This window comes from Lonchura striata, chromosome 1 (genome assembly GCF_046129695.1).
Source record: "Lonchura striata isolate bLonStr1 chromosome 1, bLonStr1.mat, whole genome shotgun sequence".
NCBI lineage: Eukaryota > Metazoa > Chordata > Aves > Passeriformes > Estrildidae > Lonchura > Lonchura striata.
In genome coordinates this window covers 42052253-42079182 of record NC_134603.1, presented here as the reverse complement: position 1 = coordinate 42079182, position 26930 = coordinate 42052253, and the positions used below count along the sequence as shown (strand labels likewise).

Genomic DNA, 26930 nt, shown 5'->3' with positions numbered 1-26930 from the left:
CTCTTAGACATTTGCAGTTGCAGGTCAGGTGAACTTGGTCTACCTTTGTGCTTATAGTGGTTGTATGCAACCATGGAGGTAAAACCAATCAGGTAATAATGATGATATTAAGGTTAATAAAATATTAAAACGTCCTACATACCTCATCACTCACCTGAACATACGGTCACTACACAGGGAGAAAGGACAACTACACTTAGGTGTTTTGTGTGAACACCATAATTTGTGCACCTGATTTTCTACAACCAGAACTTCATGCCAATGTATTGTTCGTGATTGTGGGGACAGGGATGCCTGCACCAGCCTTGTACTGCCCAACATTGTTCTGCATGGTAACTGATGTTCCTGCTGCTTGATTTCCTGAGCTGGACTCCTGTTGGGAGCTGCTTCATCCCTTTTCTAGCATCCTTCAAGATAATGTTTGTCCAAGGAGCTTGTTCTGTCAGGAAACAGGAATAAGGCAAAACAAGTTTATATCTTCTGAGCTCAGCAAGAAAGAAAAAAATTTGGATTTGTTTGCATTTTAAAATATTTGTCACAATGCCAAGCTATTTGCAGCAATCTGGCTACTTCATCTCTACTTACTATCCTCTTCTACATCTGAATTATCACAAGCCACCTGAAATATGGGAATCAGATATAAATTTTAATGTAAAAGTCATGCTTCAAGCTGACAGGGATGGGAGGGGGAGTTGTCACTGCATCAGCCAAGATTCTCTGGTGGAAGTGTTGATTGATAACCTATACCTGGGAAAGGAGGGGAGCACTCTTCTCCTTTCAGTGGACTGAGTTGGTTTCCATTCCCTTGTGAAAGAAGTAGGTAGTTCTGTGTAACGATTGCCTTCATCTCCAGGGATATGAAAAAATGCAGAGTCCTTTGTTCCATTTTTTCCTTAGGTAGAGTTCACAAATGATCCAGTCCTCCCCACTGGTAGTGCTGGCTGTCATGCTGGCCAGCATGGTTGGTGACTTGTTCAATGTATCCCTGTAGGATTCCCTCATGAAGCTGAAATACATTCCCTACTTGGATGTGGAACCTTTTGCTCATTACAGGAGAAAATGGTGAGGTCTCTCATGTTGCTGATCTGTAATTTTTCTGTGTCATGTCTTTTGCAGAGGCTGTGTGGCTTCTCTGAGACCTGGAGCTTAGGGAGAAAAAGGGGAAGATGGAGACCCTGATCCTGAGCAAGGTCCCGATGGTGTGATGTGCTGTACAAAGAGAATGAAAGACTCTTCAGGCTTATGGTAGGACCTGAATTACCACTGCTGCTGGAGTCCTGAGAGCAGTAAGTGCTCCATAGTGCCCAGCTGGATGCTGTTTATTAATGGTCCAATTAAGAATCCAGCAGAGGTTTCCACAGACTATTGTCACAATTTCTTGTGAGCAAAAGCTGTAGAACAGAGAAACAACAACAGAGTATGGTGGAGTGTGGTTTGACATCTAGATGACTGGTCTGGGCTTCCTGTATGTTGTGTACCATAAAATGTACCATTTCAGGTGGTGATTCCTGCCATCCAAGGACAGCAATTAAAGGGAGATAACAAGAATTGTTTTCTGGAAGTGCTTGCTAATGACTGCACTAAACAGTCTTTACTAAACTAAAGACTAAATTAATATATTGGAAAAAAGTTGCACCCTTTATTTTTTAAATCTACATTAACCCAACATGTGTGTCTTTCAGTGTATGAACCAGTATCCAAATCTTCATTTTTTTCATGGCATTTGTGCCAGGTAATAAGTACCATTTCCTCTCCTAAGAGTAGGTGTTGGGTCTGTATCTATCCTAGCTAGTGACAGCTCTGTACCACTGTCTTCTATAAAATAATTAGCAGAAATGCTGATTCTTTGAGATGTTCTCTAGGAATTAATTAGGTATATATCCACAGCCAAAGCTACTTGCAGGACACTTCACTTTTCTCTCAGTACTGAGGTTACTGGACAATCTTATAGCTTCAAATGACTCTAGAAAAATAAAATGTTGGTGACTCACTCTGTCCACATTTTCTTCCAAATGTAGCCATGTCTGAAAGGTTTTAACGAGCACATTGAATGCTGGGTATAATCTAACTGTGTTTATCATGAGAGGAAAAATTGCCAGCAATGCAGTAGGAGGAAATAAAAACAATCTGTGACATTATGGATGACTTCTATATGTACCACAGCAGATAAAACAGAGAGGAAGAAGCCATAAAGTTTCCCATGGTATTCCAATTAGATGACAAGCCCATGGAAAGAATTATAACTGCTTTCCTGGTTCAGAATGAGGTCCTATTCACTTGAAGGACATATATATACACATTTATATATATATAAAATTTCATTTTACTCCCACTCCTTCTTTTTTTCTCTCCAAACACATTAAAGAAAGTTTCTGGATAACCTGATCACAGACTGTACCAATACTCTATAGCAAAATACATAGCATCACAACTTGGTAAGGATTTTATAACTAGACACTTTACAGACTGCCAAGTTTTAGCCTAAATCCTCTTAGACATAGTCTGAATAGGCTGATATATATCTCAAATAGCAGATGTAGTTGCTAAGCTGCTCTCCATCATATTTAAAAAGTCATGACAGCCAGGTGAAGTCTTCAGTGACTGGAAAAAGGGAAAATTCATTTTTAAGATGGATAAAAAGGCAGACCCCAGCAACTATCATAGACAGTGTGTTTGTAACCTCAGCGAGTTTGTGGATGATAAAAAGCTGAGTAGTCCTGTTCATCTTCTTGAGGGAGAGGATGCCATCCATAGGGCTCTGGGCAGGCTTGAGGAGTGGGCCACTGTAGACCTCGTGAAGTTCAATGAAATCCTGCACCTGTGCTGGGGAAATCTCTGGCAGCAGTACAGACAAGGTAATGAATGGACTGAGAGCAGCCCTGCAGACTTGAGGATATTGGTTGACAAAAATTCTGATGTGAGCTGGCAATGTGTAATTGCAGCCCAGAAAGTCAGTTGTATCCTGGACTGCGTAAAAAGAAATGTGCTCATCAGATTTACTCTGCTCTTGTGAGACCCCACTGGCATGCTGCATCTGGAATACTCAGGACATGGATCTCTTGGAGCAGGTCCAGAGAAGGTCCACAAAAATGATCAGATGGCTGGTACACCTCTCCTGTGAAGAAAGGCTGAAAGAGTTGTGGTTGTTCAGCCTGGAAAAAAGAAAGCTCTGGGGACACCTTGTTGCAGCTTTTTAATACTTAAAGGGGATTATAGGAAAAATTGAGAAAGAATTTTTATCAGGGCCTGTAGTGATATGAGAAGGGTCAACAGTTTTAAACAGGTCTAGATTGGACATAAGGAAGACATTTATTATGATTAGAGTGCCTCATCCCTGGCAGTGTCCAAGCCCAGGTTGGATGGAGCAACCTGGTCTAGTGGAGGTTGTCCCTGCCCATGGCAGGGGGTTGGAATTAGATGATCTTTAGGTCCCTTCTATAGGGACCACACCATTCTATAAGCCTATGATTCTATGTCCATGGTCTCTCCAGCATACTTCTTGGATACCCTCTTGCCTTGTTAGCCTCTCAAACAAAAGAAGCTTCACCATTCAGCCACCTTAGATCTCTGGGATTTGGACTGATCCCCAGCTCCCTTATAGCCTGGGCATCCCAAACCCTGAATAGTGACTCAAGAGATTTCTGGTCTGCCTCTTAAAGTAAAAAATATAATAATTGAAACAAATTATGAGTCCTAACATGAAGTCTTTGTAAGAATTTTGAGCCTTAGATCTTAGATCCCCTTAGCATGGGAAATAGAGACAAGACAGTAAAAAAAAAATATTAGTGTCTTTACATGTTGCCTTATCTCTCTTTCCTCGTTGCTTCTGAGCATCCTTGAAACTTTAGCAGAAGTTCTTCAGCAGAAATTCTACAGAAAGGTGTCTGGCAATGAACTTTTCTTTCCATGTGTTTTCCGTGTGGACCAAGGTTTCTCTTTCCTTTTTCTCTCTGACTGATCCTGCAGCTAACAAGATGCTATGGGAGCCTGCCTATTTGCTTCTTTAGTCTTTTTTCTCAGTGACCAATTTATGAAAGGCTCTGCTGTTTCTAAGTTCCACTTATTTGCTACATTTTAGTAGTATTTATATCTTCAAATGCCTACACCCAGATGTCATTTTGCAGCGACTGTTCTCCTCCTCTGGTTGTGTCAGCTTGGTTGAGGGTTTGCTGCTCTGGGAAAGCTTGGGTGACACAGTTACATTTTTGTCAGGTTCTTCATCTTCTTTGTTCAGTATTATTCTGAAAGATCACAAGATGTATAAGCTGTGCATTGCTGGATTCCTCAAATGAAAACAGGGACAGGGGTCAGCTATGTAGGAACTGGTAGCTAGCATGTATTTATAAACAGGTGATAAATTATATTTGTGTATGCATAGTAAAATATTTGGATAACTAACAGCTTGCTTAAATGCCACATAAATTTGGATCCTCCTTCAATGGAAACTGAAAAAAACCTTTGGTAAACAGCACCTGGTTGGTAGCAGAGGGGAAAAGTGACAGGCTCAAGAGAACATGTGATTTTAGGTCCTCAGCACCGGTACTGTCGAAGTATGAATCTTCTCTTACTTAGTTCTTCAGTGGTGTTAAGGATGATAAGACCTTCTGTGTTTGATCATCTTGTTGATTCCTCTTACAGGTCTGGATAATATTCCTAGGCAGAAAATATGTCGCACACTGAATGGAGAAGCAAAAACAGCCCTTAGATGAGCAAGGTGGGGGGCAGCATTAAGGTCCAGCTCCATAAAGGAATGTGACTCCTAACTGCTGCAGAAGTCAGTGGGTACATTGAGAAGCTACATTATCTACACACTGGCTGTGAAGACATCTCTGTAAATACTGTTATGTACAAAACTGGTGGAAGTGAGATCTGGATCTTCAGTGGTATTTCACTGCTTAATTTGTATTTAGGCACTGCTATCCCTGGATGCTCTGCTTCCTATGCAGCAGGGAGGCTTAAGATTTGTTTTCTTAATACTCATTATGTTTTTGGAACCTCACTGATCACCCTGCCTGTTTTATTCTGTGCTCTGGGTGATAAGGCTCCAAACACAGCTGTATCTAGTGCAAGGCTGCTACAGTGCACTATGATTTCCAGCTACATTGCACACTACTGTAAACACCCCCCTTATAAAATCTGGTTCACTGGAACACTCAAAGCTGCTGGCTGCCAGGGAATGTTCCTTAATGAGGGTAAGGAGTACTTGAACACATCTATGACTTGGCAACCCCTCCTGCTTTTTATAAGCTACTATACACTTCAGAGAGAAAATATCTTAGAGGCTACTTTTTAATGGGACAAGTTTACTTAAGAGCTGAGTGGAGTTGGTGCCAGTAGTTCTGTTTTGTTCTAGCTTAATATTGGCCTTGTCAAAGTTCTTATAGTGTCTCCTGGGTGTTTCTGTATTACATACCATATAAAGCTGGTTTTGGGAGCCAAGAATTTTGGCTGGAATATATGTTATAGTGGTCTCATTATATTTTTCCAAAGTGTATCAGTGGTGGCCCTATATTAAAGATCCTTGGAGCAAGGCTGATCTTTTTTCTTTCTCCCTTCTAGTTTTGCCTTAGCCCACACTGCAGACATTGGATCCAGAATTTGAGCTAACCCAAGTTTGAGGGTTATTTGGGATCCAAGGTCTTGGTTTGGCCTTTAATAAGATTTGGTAATGAGTGATTTTTTTATTTTTGTTTTTAGATGATACCTTGGACTTTGAAAATCAACACACTGTAGGGAGGGTGCTTTTTGTTTGGGCTTGCACTAGCAACTACTACACGAAAAGATTCCTTTCTTGTCTTGCTGATATAAGTATTCACTCAAACACAGCTTGGCAGCATGGTGCAACATGTGGTGCATCCTGTCTTGCCTCTCTGAGAAGATGTGTTTTATGACTGCTTGGTGCTTTCTTACTGACAGACATCATTAGGTTGTGGACTTGGCAAAGCTTTTGCATTAGAGGGCATCCAGCCCATCTTTTCTAGAGTGTTTGTGGGGGAAGCTGGATCCTTTTCTGGCTGCACAAAGGAAAAAGGGAGCTGCTGTAACAAGGCTATGCTTTGTCTTGGGAGAATCCTGGCTACCACAGAAAAAATGGAGAGAAGGTGTTGAGATGTGGGTGAGATTTGTTAAAATTATGTTTGGGCTTTAAGCCTATGTCAGGTTTAAGAAAACATGGCAAAGAACCATTTTTATTCCTTTTTTTTTTTGCCTATTCTCCCGTGCTGGGTTTTGAGTTTGGTGTGATCCCATTACATGAGAAGCAGCTGTATGAGCCATAACCAGTGGAATTGAACCCCTGACAAAAATGCTATGGCAGAACCAGGTGCTGCTTTATGTGCACAGAAGAGCAGCAGCACAGCCTTGCCCTGGTTTCAGTGTGGTGCAGTTGGTGGTGCCCATGTGGGATGGGTGAAAGGATTCATTGCTTCCTCCTGTAGCTACAGCAGCTCTCTGTGGGACAGTGCAGCGTGTCTCCCTTCACGATCCTCTTAACCTGGCCAGGGGCTGATGCCAGCTTGCTTCACTCTACACCAGCTTCCAGACTGTGCTTGCAACCAGGTTATCCAGAACTGCTCCTAAAAGCAACAAAACAAAGCGAAGAGTTGATGCACGCGAATCTGTGTGAAGAAGGTTAATCTGAACATGAATGGAAGGCAAACTTGTAGCTGGACAGAATTGCTGGTTTATATTAATCCAAATATTTATGTTATGGAGGCATGCTTTTCTGGCAGGCGGTGGTAAACAAGGCTACTTAGCTCTGTAGTTTTCAGGAGACCTGATTTTCTCTTTTCATAGGAATTTTGGAAAAAAACCCCAAAACTCAGTGACACTGAAGGAGCTCCAAAGATGAACTAATGGCCCTGTTCAGCTTCAATCTTCAGAGAAGAGAGACGCTGTTTTCTACTGTTAAATTTCACCCCAAATTCCAAACTTTTCATGAAGTTATTTCAATGTCTAAACCCATTAGGGAAAAAAGTCACATGCAAACAGTTTTATCATATTATGTGAATATTCAAAGGAGACAGGGAGAGGAAGGCTATATGGAGGGACGCAGGTGCTGTTCTGGGAGTTCTGTTTTCAGGCCTGCCCCATTTTCTCACGTTACTTTGGCCAAACCAATTCATTTTTCAATCTTCTCAGTTACAGAGGGGAAAACAATGCCTCCATGTTTCATGTGCTTTTCAGCGTTTGTTGTCTTTGCCAAGTATTGTCAATTTCTGAAACAAAAGGCTTTATGTAAAGGCAAAATTTCTTGTGAACTCCAGAAGATGATTTTTTTATCTGCTCTCATTTTGACTATTTAATTAAGCTACTACCTAAAGGTACTACATGAATCAAAATGGTTTTAAGTATTTAGATTGGTGAAACCATATAAAGAAGCCCAAGATTCCAGTTGCATTACTGTTTATTTTTAGAGCAGACTCTGAACATATGAAACAAATTGCCTTTCCCATGCTAGAGTAAATACCAATAGATATAACTCTTAATCTAAAATAAACTTTTCCCAATCTCAGCCATCCCCTTTCCTAAAATGTCCAGGATGAGAGCTGGCACTGTGCCCTCCAGGTTGGAGCTGCAGGCTTCCACAGAGCAGTGGGTGAGGAGCAAGTGTGGAGCTGGCTGAGGTCAGGGATTGGAAGGGTTGGAGGGATTTGATTGGAAGGGCTGGAGGCTGAGTTCCAGCACACTGCTGACCTCTGCCCTTGGAAGTGCACTGATAGTTACTGCAGTCCTCACAACCCAGGATACACAATAGAAGTTATGAATACAGGGATAGTGAAGACGAGCCAACAATCTGTCGGATTGAAATCCTTGAAGGACCTCGTAAATACTTTAATGTTTACACAGGGCCTGTATATTTTCACAATTACCTTTCCGTGAGCCCAAAATGTTTTAACACTGGAATGTTTTCAGGCTTTAAGGAGTTATATATTCTGATATATCTGAAAACTGCAGGCTCAGCTTCTCTATTGGCCCATTTTTTCTCATGAAAAATTAAAGCTGGATTCCTTTTTACCACCAAATATGCAGAATGTAAATGGTGAGTTCTACCAAAATTATGTATTGATTATGATCACAGTGTGGTAAGAAGAAAATGGTTTGAATTTACAAGAGAATGTTGTACCATAAATTGGCAAAAAGATGCATCTACAGTATTAGCTTCTATTATAATTATGAAGTGATGAAAAAAAAGACTTTTCTGTAGAAAGATTTTTGAAAGAAAGAAACCTATAAGAAGTTTGAAAGGTTTGAGGCAGTCCTTTAAAACCTCAGGGTGAAAGTTTGGAGGCATTAAGACAGATCAAATATAGGGAATTTTAAAGAAGCTGAGTGTGCCTCTGGTTTCTGTCACAAGGTGCTTCTCTTTTCTTTCCAAAACAAGGTTCCTGTTAGAGTGTGAATGGGACTGTCATGGAGCTGGCACACCTGCTGCATGTATTAGACATGCAGTGACAATGGATTGGTACTTAATATAGGCTCTGGCTCTTGCTGTGAGGTCCATTGTGGATCAGCTGTAAGATCCGTAGTGAGTGTAACACAGATCCCTTTTGGCTCACGGACAAGACTTTCTGCCTGATGTTGAGAGAGGGATAACAAATCCACAGTGACTTTTGATGGTGTTTTCTGTTTCTCGGGAGTCCTGAAAAACCAAAAGAAGTGACTTCTGCACACTTTCTGCAGAAGGAAAGGCGCTGAAGCAGCATCTGGAACTAATAACCTGTGGTTCACAGCTCACTGGTGGGCAGCAAGGGAGCCGCTCCGGCTCCAACAGGCCCTTACGTAAAACCTGCACACAGTGATTTTCAGCTGTGGGAAATTCGAAACGGCTTCTGCTAGCCCAGCGAGGAGGAGACTGCCTGACTGCCTTTTGGTTCACCTGGGACGACAGGCTCCCTGCAAGGGCATCGCCGCAGCCTTCAGATGTGGTAGCACGCAGGTGGAGCATGCATATACACACACGGGGAAATCACATCCAGCCATCAAATGGGGTATTCCACTAATTGGAAAGTCTGTTCTGGTGTCTGGCCACCATTTGGCAGACACTGACAATTTCCACTTAAAGCCAGCCAACCTCACCAGAAAGCCAGCTGTGCGGCTGATCTCATGAAGATGTCATTGAACAACTGTTTGAACTCCTTCAAGAAATGGTGGGCCTGATTCGAGGCAGGCTGGAATCCCCTGGGGGTCTTTGCTAGATGTGGGAATACAGACATCCATTGATGTAATAGTTACACCTCAGTGTTTCTGAGTTGCATGTAGGCTATTATCTTCATTCTGGCACCAGGGACTCCTTCCAAGTTCACCTTAAGTTGAAATAGAGTCTCTTTGCTGTTTACATGTATGTCACTTTTTCTGTTCCTATGAGTGTTGCTATGTCCTCATAAATATTGGTAGGTTGTCATAATGGTTGCCATGATGAAAAGATTTATTTATTAAAAAAAAAGAAACAGATGGCACAAAATGCTTCAATGAATTTCAGCATATTTGAGAAATGAAATACCCCTTTTAGAAATATCAGTTTTGTGAAGGTGTTAAATACTATTTCATACAATTGCGAGGGAGGTTTTTATTCAGCACACTGTGTGTGCACAGAGCGACAGCGGAGGTAAGGCAAAAAGAAAAAAAAGGACAGAGAATAGAGTACTTTTTTGAAAAGCCATAAAGAGATGCTGATCTCCTTTTAGTTTTATTAATTGCTGCCATTCAACACATGGAGTTCTGACTGTAGATGAATGGGACACAAAAGCCACATTAGACAGAAAAAGCCTGGGGAAGATGAATCCTGGTGCTGGGGAGAAAGAAGGAAGGAGAAAGAAAAAGCAAGTCATACACACAAAAATCCTGTTCCCAGAACTGTAGGTGCATATATCGACCACATTTCACTATAAATACACTGTCAGGCGCAGAGACAGCCACTTATTTCCTGGAAGAGCAGAAAGTAATACCAGCATCCAGGATATTATTTTTAACATATTCTACACTTGTAATGGAGGGTCCTTGCTGCAAGTCATAACTAAGAAAAAAACATGTGCTGCACGTGAATGGTATGTAAAAAGCAGGGGTATTAGTTAAAGGAATTTTTTTTAAATGATGGAAGTTTGAAGAAATTTGTATCTCGAAGTATTTTTATGAAAAATTATTTATGGTTCCTAATGTGAAAGAGCTACAGGAGGTTCATAGTTCTTTTAGAAAAGGGAATGCTGAAGTTTGAGGGTAAATGCCTTTCTCAAGGAACTTGATTGTACAGCTGGAAGGAGAAGTGTTTTTGCCTGAAGTTCTGGATAAAAATGTTAAACCCTTATGTTTACTGGAATAGGAACAGGGTGTAATCTGTATCTCTACGTAACTAATGTTGTGTTTCAATAACCTGACTACACTTTTCCACTACAAAGTGTCTGATTCTCAGAGGGATTGGGAAATTTGAAATATTTTTTTTCCAACCTGTGTTATTCTAGTTTACTTGTTTTGTAAACTATTAGACCTAAATCTCAGTACCCATTTTGACTAAAACATCAGCTGATAATCTGTGCCTGATTATTAAAACAGATACAGCTGTCACTGTCCAGTCCCAAACATTTTAAAGCCAGAATTTTTAATATACTAGTCGGTGCTTTCTTGGACCAGGGAGAGTGGAAAAATGAAGGTGGCTGGTGCACTACATGAGGGTGGAGGCCCTGAAAGAAGCTTTTATAAAAACTGTCTCATAGGAGATTTCCTCTCTTCTTTCCAGTTTGGATTAGGATTTTTTGGCATATGTTTGCAAGAAACTCATCATGTCTTTGCATTCAAACTGCAAAAGCCAGCTTAGTACTTTTTGAATTTCCCTTGGAAATTGCTCTGCAATGCTCCATCCAAAGAAGATGCATTTCCCTGTTTGTTTGGTTATAAGCAAGCTTATGAGGCATTTATTTTAATGCTCAATTGACTTGCTTCTCTCACTTCTGTCTTCTCCATTCCTATGGAAGTTTGTTTGAAATATTTCTTTGAATTTAGATATCTTGTACTGGTGTCTTTTTAAGAAATGACTTTCTTTGCCTCTGGTTGGTTATAATGCCAGGGCAGATGGATTTAACACAAGCTTAACCATTTTGTTTTTGGAAAAGATTAGTACAGGCTTAGATAAAAACTTGGAAAATACAAGGATAGCTGAATAATTGGCATTCTTAATACAGTAATAATCAGCAATGTGTTCTAGGGTTAGCCCATTAGACATCGAGATAGCTAATCTGACATTGGAGCCTTCTGTCTCTGTACACTTACACACATTCATAGATGCTCTCTCTTGAGCTGGCTCTGCATTACTTGCAGGGGTCCTTCTCTCCTGAACATTCAGTTGAGCAGCCTTGGCAGGAGGGTGTTTGCTCCTGGCCCCCTGAGAGCCTGGGTGCTGCATCATCCCCTGTGTCTGGGAGATCCCAAGTGAGGGCTCATAATCCCCATAGCTGAGGTGTGAACCCATTTTGGATTCTCTGATGTTTCAACCAAAAGTGGGCTTTTACAGGTCATGTCTGCTGGATGCCACTCTTCAATGGCCACAGTGCAGCACCTTCAGTTGGACTTGGAGAGCTGGTGAGACCAGATGTGTGTCAGACAGCTGCTTGTTGGAAATGAGACATTTCCACATCTTCTACTAATCACGTGGAGAAATGCCCAGTTCTGGACAGAAACACCAACTGAATTTAGATGCCTTCAGGTTTGGGTGGAAGCAGTGAGAAGGCTCTGTCAATAGCTCTGAATATTTAGATGCCTGTACTCCCCTAAATACCGATATGGCTAGTGAAGGATGCTAATTGAAATTTGTAATTTGTTTTTGGACTTGTAGTGTGAAAACTTAGTCAAGAATTATGACTTTATATTTTTACCTATGGTTTTGCACATGGTGAGTTGAGTCTGTGCTTAAGTTGCTGTTTGTGTAGTTCAAGCATGTGGATCCATTTCCACAGTCCTTTACCTGTTTATCCCAAGGTCACATGTACATCCTAATTCATTTATTTGTAGCTAAATGCCCTTGCATAAACAACCGCATCTATACAAAGTGGGTAGAAGCTGCTGTTCTTTTAATTTACTAGTATTTTATACTGATGGTGCTGGCGGGAAAAACTTAATAAGAATGAAGGAAAAAAAAGGTAAAGGAACAGAAAAGCAAACTCTTGGAAGAAAATTTCCAAACATTCAACATCTTCCCCATCTTTCCCACCCTTTGTCCTCCTTGCCCCAATCCCTCTTTTCCAAAACACAAAGACCTTTCTATCTCTGACCTTTGTTTCTTTTTTGTTCTGCAATTTTTCAAGCATTAGAGAGAGACAATTTACCATCAGATTATGAGACCTTGTGGAAATTCATTTTCCTTTATTGTACAGTAGTTGTTAAACATATATAACTTTCAAATCCTCTCTGGAAATAAGTGACAGGGAGACATTCAGCTAACCCAAACAACACATTTCACAGTAAGTGCTGTTCTACCAAAAGGCCTTTAGACTGAATAGCTAAATGTCCCCTCATTTAAGGATATTGAGAAAGCCAGGATCAGGGGATGCTGGGAAGCTTGTTGTCCTACAGTCAATGTAAATATTTGTAGATATTCTGAAGGGAGTCTGAACCCTGCAAAACTTCTGGCTCCTGAATTGACCAAAAGGATTTCCCACTTAGTTGAGTGTTCAACTAGAACAGAGACAGTGAGGAGTTGTAGGCCTGGTCTGCCGTGCAAAGTTCCACTGAAGAGTGATTTTCAATAGAGCTAATTAAACAAAAGCACATCAGTAGCATGCATGCACTTACATCAAAGCACACAGAGATTTCATAGGTTTAATTTCACTTCAAATCAGCCTAAATGTGTCTATTTTATGGGCTAGCACTGAGTGGAGAAAATCAATTTTAAATTTAATTAAAGTGGTGTTCTTTTCCAGTGTAAGGAGGTCTTATAGGCTTTTCTGTTTCCCGTTATTGATCTCAATGGTATTCTATGAACATGCTAAAAAACCCTTTATTTTTCACACAGCTTACTTGCAAAACTACTGAATTCAGTCATTTGCACATGATTAACATTTTTGCAGTACATATGTATTATTCTGTTACATAGTGAGATCCATATTGGCATGTAATTTTTGGGGATAATCATTTTCATAGTTTGTTTTCACTAAATGTCTTGTTGAAAAGAAAATTGGTGGGCCTATGACAAGTATGCAGAAATCTTTTTTATGACTTTTAAGGCAAGGAAAAAAATAATTTGTATTTAAATGTATGCAATTTCCTGTTATGTTGTGAGTTTGTTCACAATGGGGTAACCTCAATGGTGATAGATAATAAGAAAGCTAGTATAAATAAATAAACTGTATTTATAAAGTAGTACCAGCTACAAGTCATCATAGCAGTGTGGCTTGTTCAATACTGGGATGAATATTCTGTTTTTCCAGCAAAATGAAATGTATTTTTTTAAAAAAAAGAACTTTCTAGTCTCAGAAAGTGCATGAATAGTGGAGACTAGAACAGAATAACTCTAATACTTGCCAGTGTTCATAACACAGGTAAGTAATTTTAACATCCTCCAACCTGAGAAATTCCCTTGAGCTGATGAGCCTGTCCTCTTAATTGCTCAAACTTCTGACCATACTCAGACAAAAAAACCACCACAAGTATTAATTAAGCAATCCCCAAAACATCCTCCTGAGAACTATTTATACAAGATGCAGTGGTCAGTCAGGGCAGTAAAACAGTGGTTTACAAGAAGCCCAAATAAAACCTAGGGCTGTCCTGAGCAGGATGGCCTTTGGCGAATCAGGGGGTAAACATTCTCAGTGCAGAAAGAAAAAAAGGGGAGAAACAGCCTAAAACAGATGAAGGAAAGTCTGTGAATAAATCCAAGCAAGCAGCGTTGCCTGTGCTCTCATGCACCTTAATCCTTGTCATGTGTTTGAATTAGGATTATGCTTCTCTCCCACCCACCTTTAAGTCCTTTTAATAATTTGAAACTTACATAAAATATGGAATAAATCTATTTGAAGAAAAGTTCTCTTGTACTGCAGGTTGTCTAAGGAAACCTCCATGTTATGATTAGATCTGTTATGGTTAGATCCTTAACAATTTATTTCAGTGGGAAAACTTCCATTAGATTTAATAGCAACAGGGTCTGAACTACATTTTCATGAATCATTTCAAGACAGTTTGCCATTCAGGAATATTGGCTTCTTACCAAATGACTTTTTTGTTAGATCATAAGGCAGATAGTCTTCATTCCATGTTATATCCAGTCCCATGGATGTGGTCTTAAAAGTAACCTGAAACTTCGGATATCATAACTTTGGTGAAATAGCCTTAGTACTTTAACACATTATGCTACTATAGTGAATTATGTCTTTGGAGAAAATGTTCTCACATGTCCTATAAAAGAAAAAATTATACTGGATCTATTTCTGTAGTGTGGCTGCAACTCTGTGTCTCTCTTTGAGGTAAATCTATTAGACAGGCCTAGTTGATAAAATCCAAATGTATGTCCTTTCATTATTCCATAAAAAGGCATTTTCAGTGTGGTAAATAAAATGTCCTTGCGTGAAATTGCATTTGAAACCCAGTCCTTTGTTGCATCAACACAAATATGCAGCAGCAGTGGCACTCACCAGCTGAGCAAAGTGTCCTTTGGGGCATTTGGGGAAGCTTGTGGTTGTGAAGGTTAGCAAGGGTTTTGACACTGTTTTGCACCATATTCTTGTGTTCAGTCTAGAGGCTGAACAACCAGATGGTAAAATACCTGGTGGGGTGGCTTGCCTTAGAGGGTGCTGATGAATGGGACACGCACTGCCTGGAGGCCTAACAAGGGAAGCACTGCAGGGTCTAGAACTGGAACTGTTCACTAGAACTGGCCTGTTTAACATTTCCATAAATGACTTGGAGGAGACAGTGGAGTGTGCTTTCACCAGAACTGCAGATGTTGACAAAGTAGAATGGTCAGGGCTGGACTGCTCATGCTGTGAGGCTGCACAACTGGGTTGTGCTTGCTCACGCTGGAGATGAGGTGGCTTTGGAGGCCCCTAACAGTGTGTCCCCTCCTCCTCACCCCCACAGTTATGGGGAGCCACTGGGGACATGGAGCCATGGTCTCCACAACAGGGCATGGTGGACAAGGAAAAATGGTACAAGTTGAAATGAGATGTTTGTACTGGTTATGAGGAAATACCTTCTCCTCATGCGGACAGTGGGGTAGTGGCACAGGCTGCTTGAGGTGGCTGCACAGCCTTCATGCTTTGGAAGTCTTTAAGACCTGACAGGAGAAATACACATCATTTGAGCTCATGGTGGAGTCCACCTTGAGCATGAGGCTGGTCCAGAGAACTGCTGAGATCCCTTCTGACTTGAACAATCCCTGATTCTTATGATCCTACAGGTGCGATTACATTTTGGCTTGGTGTTTACCTGAGAAGCAATATATTGGTAAAGGTTTTCTTTAGCCAATTCTTTTTAAATATGCCTTGTCCTTGTAACAGTCTTTCATAAAACAAGTCTTTTGTCTGCTTGTTTCCTACACTCCCAAAGTAAAGTTACTCTTTAGACCAACAGACAGAAAACTTTATGAAAGAAATGTCACTGATGATGAGCAGTGAATCAGCACAGTCCTTAGTGTGTTCCTACTACCTCTGCAAAAGCTCACTGATGATAATGCAAGGTATGTAGTGGATGTAGGCAATACACACACTTCATAATCCCAGATAAAACCAAGATCACAGAAGCATATAATAGGATATCCCTCACATTTTTATATGTGGCTGATTTGACAAAACAGAATGATATTTCATAGGTTTCTGTGATAATGTGTAATATTTGCTTTCTGTGCAACAGAGAAAAACTGTGAAGTTGTGAAGACTGAAAGTCTACACTCTGCTAAGAAATACACTCTAGAAATTGCTCAATTGAAACAGTATTCACATTACTGTTATTTAGAAACCATTTGGGGTTTGTACATAGTGCACATGATTCAGGAAGTAGCTGTTATCATTAATCATGTTTTCACATTTTGTTCATTGTGCTAGATCTATCATATTCCTAGACAAAGCTTAAGGCATAAAAATACAGATTTTTATCTGGTCTGTGGAAAATAGGCAGAAGATAAGCAGGAATATACTCATTTAGGAACAATTAAATTCCTTTGCTAGAGTGTTTTACACAACAAGCAGCCACACTGGCACAATTTTGACAGCAGTTTGTCAGCATCTATGGTTCCCTTTGAGTTTCACCACTTGTACTTCACTAATTGGTAGAACTCAATGAGTTTAAGAATAAAAAAAACCACATCTCTTGGGGATTTAAAAATTTTGTTTATTCTGCACTGAGCCACTTTGATTTGCAAGATAAATTACTTCTCATTTTAATTCAGAAACAAAATGCAGTTCAGAGAGGTTCATTTTTTCTAAAAATTGGTGTTCTTGGTCCCTTGAAATCTGGCTCTGTAATAAGATGATGTTCCAAATTTATATTGCCTGCAGTCTGTTTCATATAATTTGGGATGGTTATGTGTTTTGATGCACATAAGACTATATTTTTGGGGGATTATATTAAATTCATCCCAGTGTAGAAGAAGAAACTTTCTTTAGCTTTGTAGGTGCCATGTATGAAGTGCATTGTCTTCTCAGCTCATTTACTCTTAGACAGGTGGTCATATAACAAACCAACAAAATAACTGGCTTGAAAAAACAACCTCGTGTCTGTCAGGAGGGAGGACAATAATTAATAACATATGGAAAGAGTTACTTTAACCACAGGGATGAAAGGTACCATGGTAAAACAGGATGTGGGCAAATGTATGCTCCAGTTGTCTCTGTCTGTGGTTTGTGTCAGCCTGTTTCTGACCAGGAGGTTCTGGCTTATGGTGTGTCCAGATGATAGTCAGAATAATTAAGGTGTTTTTTTTTTTTTTTTTTTTTTTTTTTTTTTTAATAGAAACTATGAAACAAGCTTATAACTAGATCAGTTCATTGATTTCAGTTGTAAGATTCTGGCTTACTATAATTCCATAGAAATTACTCTTAAATTTTGCAGAAAGTATCTTTATTTTCCATTTCACCCAACTGGTGAATTAGGGGGTACACATGTTTTTCAATTTTGTATGTTCATATTTCCTGAAACTTTGCCTGGAACCTGAAAATTATTAGAAAAGACTGGAAGAATCTGTATATGATTTGTGAATTATCTTTGAAAGAGCAATTTTTCTAGCTGCTACCACTGCAAAAAAACAGCCCTATTGCAATGATAAGAGTAAGAATTAATTTCTCCAAAGTGCTTAACTTTAATCTATTTGATATCATCCAGAATTCCAGAGGATTTCAGCTCAGATTAAAAAACTTTTTTTACCATGAAAAGTCATGCAAACTGATAAGTGGGTCTTAAGACATCCTGCCTAGGATGACCAAGTCATACATATGGTAGAGTTTATCACATATCTCACACAAACCAAGGCAATGCTTGATAAGCACTTTTATTGGGTAATTACATTTTTTTTTTTTTTACATTTGCAAATAAAGCAGACTGATTTCCATCTTGAAGTAATTTACTAACACATTATAAACTCGTCAAATGCTAACGTGGTGCAGCATGCCATTTCCTGTTTACTAAGTAATCCTTTGGCCATCTGCTTTGTGTCTTTCAGGTTGAACTTGGAATTGTTCTCTGCCAGGGACTGTCATGGAGCCTGGCGTCAGAGCCCTCCACCTGAAGGAAAATATTGCCTCCTTGGCTTGACTTCTTGCAAATACAAGCCTTGGTCGGTTCCCAGTCGTTTGCAGGCCCAAGGCAGAACATGCAGAGGTGTTCCAGGGAACTATTAAAAGGTAAAAATGCTATCAAATTGATATCATGCGATATGTCTGGATGTTTATCAGATGATTTTTAAAATTTCTTTAAGCATCTGTTTGTGAAGATTATTTGATATGTATATGGCCCTTGTTCTTACTTTCTTAAACATGAAAAGCAGGTGTCCTTTAAAGAAAGGACCCAGGTCATTTCTACCACAAGGTCATCTATTGCATCAGGAATTTATGGAAACAGCAACAATGAAATGATCTTATGGGAACAGCAGAAAAAGGGAAAAATGCCCTTCGGAGCCTTAAAGGTTCACTGAAATAGTAATTTAAAAGTATTTGAATCCAGTTACTCATGACATTTCCCATGCCAATTCAAAGCTGGCCCGCTCTTTCTTCACTTTTTTTTTTTTTTTTTCATTTTATTAGTGTATGCTTTTACAGGAAATGAGTTAACATAAATCATATTACAGACAAGATAAGCAACAAAGTCACTGGAAGTAACATGCTAGGGTAAACAAGAATCAGACTAAAGGATTCCTTGCCATATGGGGCACTCTCAAAAGGCATATAAAATCTCCTGATAAATGAAGTATTTGTGGTACTGTATTTCATATGACAGCAAGAGTGAATTCATCCTTTTAGGAAGGGATATTAAGACTGTCCTTTGAGTGGTGGGTCATGAGTGGGAGAGGCAGTGACTTAATTTCCACTTTGAGTATCCTAGAGAAAAGGAGAAGATGCATTGGAGTTCACATAGAAAAGCCCTATGAATTCTGCTTCCAACAACTATAAAACTAGACACGTGTAATAAAAACAGATGACCAATTTTTGTTTTGTAATATTATAATTTTTCATATTTTTCATGGTTTCTTTTATCCTGAATGGCTGCAGTATTCTACATCTTTTCTTGTACAGACTTATTTTTTTATCCACTTCTGTTTCATCACCTTAACTGCATGGCACTTGGAGATACCTGTGAGCAAAGAAGGATAAAAATATTTTTTTCTGTCAATGTGGATTGTGGAAAAAACTATCTGTGCATCATTGGTGAAGATTTAATTAGGACTTGCCCATTTGCCTACTTTATAACAAATTTTCAAGGATAGCTACCAGCAGCTGAGTGAATATTTAATAAAAATTTCAAACTCGCTTCAGTGACAAATGAAACAGTTTGTATAAGCCTTTTTAGAAAATAAATATCTTCTTGCAATGAGAATTGTACAGTGGGAATTATTTGGGTTTCAGTGGCCTGGAGGAGTAATGACATCAATAAGTGCAGTATTGTATGCTTGTGTAATATACATATATCTGTTTCCTCACAGTGATGTTATCATAAACATAATTAATACAAAATGTGCTAAGGCCCTAAAACCTAACTTTCTGAGTGGTAGTCTGCAGTGTGTGCCAGTCTGAAGATATTACAGAGCATAAACTACTGTGCATTTTTAGTTCTCAGTTGTTCACAGCAATAAAACTAGAAAGCACACTAGCAACAGCTACAGCCTAAGTTCCTTTAAAATTCATTTTACAGGCCCAGGCTGCTGAGGCATATGCAGAGTTCATGTAAATACTATTGTACTGTACATACTCTGTACTGTAAATACTCTGCATTTTATAAGGCAGAACAAATTGGTGTTGGAGGAAGTAAAAAGGTGGAAAGGAAGCCTGATACTAGGACACTCCAAAGAGAGGTGCCTGTAGAGAAAAGATGATGTTCCCTGAAAATTCTGGTAGGGTTGTGGTTTTCTCAATCCTCAGAGCTCTTTGGTGATATATTCTTTTGGAGCCTTTTCAAAGGGATGAAGGAAGTTTATTTCCGTGTCACTTTCAGCATAAATGAACTGTTGTTAGATTGTTTTGAATAAAACCAAGATAATATTATAAATGGTTGACAAAGAAGAATCAAATAGCTTTTCTGGCTAGTTGGTACCTCACTCCAGTGAAACACATACAGAGAGATTGTCTGGGAGCAAGAACTGTGTTCTGGGGTGCTCTGACAACACCCCTTCTTACTCGAGTGTTTGCCCAGTGGCTTGAGGACTTCCATGATGATTTTGGAATGCCTGGTTCCCATAAGGGACCACAGGTGACTTTGCTGTTCTGCTGTTCTCACCAACACTGGGAAGGAATGCTCTGCAATCATCCTCTGAAACAAATCTCCAGTAATGTGATGTGTAATGGAATTTGTGTATTCATGACCAGAAGCATTTAGGATTTAGGTTTTACATTTTACTCATAAAATTACATCTCTTGTAGCATATAACTCTTAAGACCAAGATGACAAATGCTGTGAACTCCTTAAAAGAGAAGGGTGCTGTTCAATCTCTTACCCCTATGAGACCCACGGAAATCCCATATGGACATGACATGACCACAGCAGAAAAATGGTAAGTTATTTACACATCACATACATCAATAATGTTAAAGTGGAGGATGTATAACTTGCGTGACATATCTTAAAAAGTTGGCTTGGGGAAGATGTAAAAATAATTGCCATGATGTTTTTGTTGAGAGTTGCCTTGGATGTAATTATTGATTCTCAAATATGGTTGTTTGGTTTTCTCCTTTCTTGAACAAAAATGTTATTAGGTTAAAAAGAATGGAATAACAAGCTAATGAAGGGAAAGAAACAAATAATCTGCTAAGCTTGCATGAAGGCAGTGGCAGCTCATAATTTTTTAATAATGTTTCTCATTTATGTTTTTTGTACCATTTTTTTCTCATGAAATAAGCATTGATGAAACACTGTAAATTTGGTCCAAATGTAAAAGTTATTCAGTACCTGGCCACACTTGGAAACTGTAGCAATGAGAGTTGCTGTATATGGATGAAGTGTTATGTTTCACAACATATATGAGTGATTCTGACCCTTTGAAGAAAAAAGGTCAATGCCAGCTCCTACAAGAGCAAGGATGGTGGCCAAATGATGTTGGCTGGAATTTGCATGGGCCTACAAATGCACCTTAGTCTTGGCCTGTAGAAAACATGTAGATATTACAATTTTATTAAAGAAAAACACAAATGTGCCTCCTCCTCTCCTCCAAATCTTCCAGACCTGCCTAGCAGGGCTATATTTTTCTCCTACTCATTGTGATCTGGATGGCTACCCACTGGGGATCAAGATGAGATCACCAAACACATTTTTCCATGGGTGACCTAAATCTGAAACTGTTATCTTCCCCAGCTGAGCAAGCAGTAGAAAATAAAAACAAAAGTAACTACTAAAGAAAATTTCTTGGCTTCAAAATTGTTAAAGAGGAAGCAAGCTGTAGCTGCGAAGCAAGTTTCCAAAACAAAGTTCTCCTTAGAGCAATACATTTGACACTCTGCCACAGTCAGAGCTCTGTGCATGCCTGGGAAACCCTTGCAGAGTTCAGTGTGAGGAACGTGTGGCTACATGTTCCTCAGACCCTACTCTGCAAGGGTTTCCCAAGCACGCACAGAACTTGATGGTGAACTTGACGCATTGATGGGGTTGAATCGATTTATTGTGTGCAGCACAGAGGGTTGAGGAACTGGCTGGCCCCCTTCATTTCTCCCACAGTAGTGATGATACTTGCACATCAGAACAAAACAGGCTATTCTTTTGCACTGCAGCTGAAATGCCTCCCCTGTTGCCCCCCCCAGTGACTGCAGCTGAGCTGAGCTGTTATGGATGTGTTAGCCCTGAGTCCGCTGAGAGCTATAAATGTCATGCCCTCAATGACATGCCCTCCTGGCTAGGTGGAATTCATTCTTCAGAGTGACCTGAGGATAGGACCAGTGCCTTCCTTCTCAGGCTGTATCTGCCAAAGAAACAGCATGAGGCTGTAAATACATATTGAGGAGTTGTTGGGAGGTCCCTTGGCTCTCTTTTGTCTTGGCTGCTCTAGATTGTGGCTCCAGATCCTCCTCCAGTGGGAAAATATAGAGTTATGCTTCTGCCTAATTTCTGTGAGACCAAATCTGAAAAAAGAGCTATTTTTTTCATTTCCACATGTTACAATGTACTGATGGAGGGCCATTGTGGGGCAATGAAGTGGTTCTTTGACATGATGAAGAGATTAGACATATCACCACTTGTGTTTTGCTGCTCCATCTTCTTTGCCAGAGGTTAATAAACCTCTTCATGAAGTAAAGTACAGTAAAACTAGAAGACATGGAGGATTTGAGGAGAAAAGCTGTAGGTAATGAATTTCTTTTCCCTGTCTGTGGACATTTCTGGGATATAACATGGATGGTGATGATATTCCATGGTCAGCAGCAACACCTTTGCTGCCATGCTTTGCATCCTTTGATTGCTTCCTTGTACAGGCATGTGTAATGGATGACAATGTGCTCTCTACACAGGTGCTTTTTTTCTTGGATGCTGTTTATTCCTTGCTTTATGTAGGCTTCCTGCATATTTGTGACTGATGAATACCACGTTCCTCCCAGGGACTGTTCTGATGTTGGTGGCCTTTTTTGCCTTTACCTACACTTTTGCCAAAGAAAATTAGGGAGCAGCTTTTCTGTACTGTGGTTAAATCCTCCTGGTGTCCATTGAAGTAAAGCAGGTGCATGCTGGTGTCTTGTTAGACCAGGAGCTGTCCCCTCTGTGTCCTCTGAGGAAAGAGGTGAAGAGTCAAAAGCTGGAATACTGCCCAGCAATCTTAATTTCTGTTTTGAACACAGCTGTGAGACAATTTTCCTGGAGAAAATACGAGGTTGACAAATACCACTGAGTAGCCTGTTTGGGAATTTTACCATAACAAATAAGCCATTTTCTTCACGCCTGAGGCTCTCAGATCTGTACCATACATACCTCTCCTCCTGTCAGACTGAGGGCTGGATTCCCTGTGCTTGCCTCTGTACTCTTACCTACACAGCTGTTAGCCATTACTCTGCATTCTGGTTGTCTATCTTTTAGCTGAAGGAATTTTTTTTTTTTGCTTGATTTAATTTGACTGGGATAAAGTAATTATGCAGAAATCACGATATCTGTGATGGTAAGCAGACTGTACAGACTATAACTGTCTAAGCAGAAATGGGTAAAACTTGGTTTTATGCTACTTCTGTAGGGGACGTGACATTTTTGGCATTGTGTCCGCATTTTTGTCTGTATTTTTTCACCTAGGAAACCCCATTTCTTCTCACCCATCAAGTTTACTGGAACTTCAGCATTTGTGGCTGATTGAATTAGATACATTGAACCCAAAAGGAAATTTAAATAAAATATTGAAAATTTTTGTCAAAAATCCTTGTACTTTACCATGTTTGTTCAAACTGTTTCATCACAATTGGATGCCCCACCCCTGGAAGCATTTAAGGCCAGGCTGGATGGTTCTTTGACCACCTTGGTCTATGGGGGATGTTCATGCCTGTGCAGGGGTGGAACTAGATTATCTTTAAGAACCCTTGCAATCCAAACCATTCTATTACTTTATGATTGTACATTATGGATATGTTAGGCAAGAGTGTATTGACTATGTGATTGCCTTACTTAAGTTTGCTTGATACAGATGAAGTGTTCACAGTACTTAATTTTCAGGATAAAGTTGGGAATCTAAGATCCTTTCAAAAGATAAAATACATCCAAAAGCTGTGGTCTTCATGTAGCTAAAATGTTACTACATTATGGATATGTTAGGCAAGAGTGTATTGACTATGTGATTGCCTTACTTAAGTTTGTTTGATACAGATGAAGTGTTCACAGTACTTAATTTTCAGGATAAAATTGGGAATCTAAGATCCTTTCAAAAGATAAAATACATCCAAAAGCTGTGGTCTTCATGTAGCTAAAATGTTACTAGATGCTGGACTTGCAAAAACCCCTACTGACTTAAAACATGGCTTCCCATCCAAAGACATTTCAAAAGGTCTAATACCCTGGAAACCAGATTCAATCCATCTTAAAATAAAACTTAATTACCTCTGAAGGTCTTATTTTGAAAGGTGAGTTAAAGCCTGTTGCTCTGTGCAATCACACAAATGTGTTTTGTAAGCTTTCCTTAAAAATGTCCAGCTGGCCTGGGCCAAGCTGCACAGGCCTGCAGAGCACGGCATTGCTGCTGGGATGCTCCCAGCGAACCCGGCGGGACTCCAGCGCTCTCGTAGATCTGGATGTGGAAGCTGACTTCAGTGGGGCTGGGAGCACTGGCAAGGATGCTGAGAGTTACATCTTTCCACTTCAGAAACTCAGGGGAGATATTAAACATCCGCTTGATCAGCAGCAAACTCCCTGCTCCAAATCTCACTCAAAGGATGTCATGTCTAATGGAGCTGAGCTGCCAGAAAGCTGCACCTGAGCGAGGAGGATTTCTGCCTCAGGTTAGTCCCTGGTCCAGATCCAGAAGAACTGCCAGAGGAGGGAGCCAAACTTCATTTCTGTTGGCAATATTTATTTTGCTGCTGTTCTTTGCTGCGCTCCTGCACTTTCTGCTTCCTTTGTGGTAGGAGGAAGACAGGTACAGAACAACATGTGCTCATGAACTACTTCTACTCAATGGTCCTACTTCATATTCCTGGTTTGTGAGGTGGTATGGGAAGGGAGATACTCTGCTCTCCTCAATCAGAAGACATAGTAGAGCAGCTGTTCCCAGTAACAATAATGACACTATTGCTGAGACAAACATTTTCACAATGATGCATGGGAACGCTAAATCCAAACCACATTGTTTAGCTAATGCATGCTTTTGCTCTGCTAAAGGGGAATGTCACATAACTGAAAGTAAATTGAAGAAATCAGAGTTTAGAAAATATGACAAAGTTGAAAACTTAAAGCTGTAATACACAGTAACATCCTTTAGCAGTGAAATCAATGACCCAAAGTGGTGTGTGTATGTGTATTTTAAGGCAGTTTATTAGGTATGACTCCCCTCTGGCCAGTCCAGTGAACAGACACTGTTGTGAGTCAGGAATGCTTTCTGCCAAGCACTTCAGTGAAACTGAGTATAGCATATAGATCTCCTTTCCCACAGAACATATCAGGCATTGCAACATATCATAGATATGTCAGACTGTAGGTATGGTTTCTGGCATTTTTCTTTAATCTGCACTCCCAGTTGGGACTAATGAAACACTGCTCTCAAGACTTGTGCATGCACATGTGTTCAGAGAGTCCTCACACACTGTTTTAATAAGGTAATACTTTTATTCTTGTTAGCAAGAAAAGAGGTACTTGCCTTCAGTAGAGATGTGGTGCAACAGCTTAGAGAAAGGAAAGTTAAAGATGAATGGAGACGTGAAACATTTAATTCATAAATTAATTACTGAGCTAGTGATATCTACCTTAATATTGTGACAGCCTTGCTGCTGGCACTTTCAAAATAACTGATATGGGTTTGATAGATTGTTGGAGAGCCTTTTCCTTCTGGCACTGTTTTGGCGAGATTGCTAAGTTTAGATCACAAGAATGCAAAATTACTCAATCAAATGCAGAAGTCTGCTAAGTTCATGCAATAAATGCAGATAAAAATGGGGTTTTGTTTCTTATCAGAGGATCATGGTCAACTTCCCCCCTTCCTTTCCACTGTGCCTTTGCTGTACGTTCTGGGCAATGGTGATTCTACCAGGCCTGATCAAAGCTAGAAACACCTTTGGCAGTGTTTTGAAGGCTTCATATGAACTCAGACAGCAAAAAAGAAAAAAGGGGAAGGGAAGCACAGTAAAGACTTGAGAAATATTTTTAGATGTGCAGAGAGAGCTGACAGCAATATCTGATGGCAATATCAAAGTGCCTTTGTGATTACTTGGTTTTCATGTTAGAGGGTAGAGTCTGTCAGCACACTGATTGTTTTTACTGTCCAGCCTCCTGCTTTTGAAGAGCTGCTCTAGTTAATTTCAATGATACACTATACAGTAATCTTGCCTATTTAAATAAATGGACTTCAGTACTTTCAACAAAAGGATGTTACAATCCTCCCATGCATTGTCAGGGTCCTGGGGCACTGTAGCTCATGAATAACACAGATGGGGGAAGGTTTATAGAGTCTGTGGCAGTGGTTTGATTTCATATGCAAAGTGTGAAAAGTTTCTTCCAAAGAGCAACATTATATGATACTTTTAAAATAGGTAGGCCTGTTTGGCCTTGCAAATAATTGTGCAGGTGCTGTAGGACTTTGTGATGGAGCCCTTTGCAGGGAAAACTGGAGTGTTGCAAAGACTGTGTGCTAACCCAAAAAGCCAAATTAAAAACGTATGCAGCCACACTGCAGCATGTGGGTGGCTTTTAGGCAAGTGCAGAGTGTTGTTAAATGTCAAAATCAAATATAGGCATGGGGAAAACTGATGTGTGAATGGAAAGATTGATCACATGCTTGTCCTGCCGTTTAAATGTGTGGTAGGCTCCTCTGAAATTCAAAGTCTGCCTAGCAGCAAGCCAGCTTGTAGAGAAATACAAATCTGATTTTAAGCCTTCATACATTTCTAAAATCTAGCCTTTCTGCAGGTCTGAAATATAAAGTTTGCATTTACAATTTATTAACAGCTGCCTTTGCATTTTTATGTTGAGGCTGTGGGCTTGCTGTCTGCTCATTCACCCTGATGATGTTGCCTATAAAACCTGACAACTGGCAACTTAAGTAATGAGTATTAACTTCAAATCATAGCCTTGATGTAGAAGAAATCCCTGTACTATAGATTTGAAAACTGAGGTACAGAGGTTAAATATTTGCTCAGTGTCCTTTGAAAAGCTGTAGCATAGACAGAATTTGATCTTTGCTCTGGAAAACCTCAGCCTAGTACTTTATAGTGACCTTTTTATAATCTTTTAGGTAGGATGCCAAAAATTCATGCAACGCTCCTGCTCCCTCTTCATTTGAAGAACAAAATATTAAGTAAACAATAATGATTTAGCCTGCCTAACCTGAAACAACCCTGTAACCCTGAGATTTTACTGTGTAAGATGGAGACTTGGTTGATTTAAAACAGTTCCTGATACATGATGACCTAGTCCTTATCTACTGTCTAGCTCACCATATGCAGAATATTCTTTTTACAAGTTTAAAAAAGCACAACACTATTTCAAGTCAGGCAAATGACTGCATTGGATACCAGCCAAAACAACAGATAAAATCAGGTTAAAAAACACCCCAAAACCCAGGTACTTTTGGTGGATTAATGCAGGAGAAATAAGCTTAAAACTTTCTAAAGTAAATGAAAGCATGATGCTTCATGTTCTTT

At 39.8% G+C, this 26930-nt stretch overlaps 1 pseudogene; it reads left to right on the top strand.

Annotated features, from left to right (window-relative positions):
• LOC144246500 (uncharacterized) overlaps window positions 1-26930 on the top strand; it is a 59625-nt pseudogene that overhangs the window by 19446 nt on the left and 13249 nt on the right.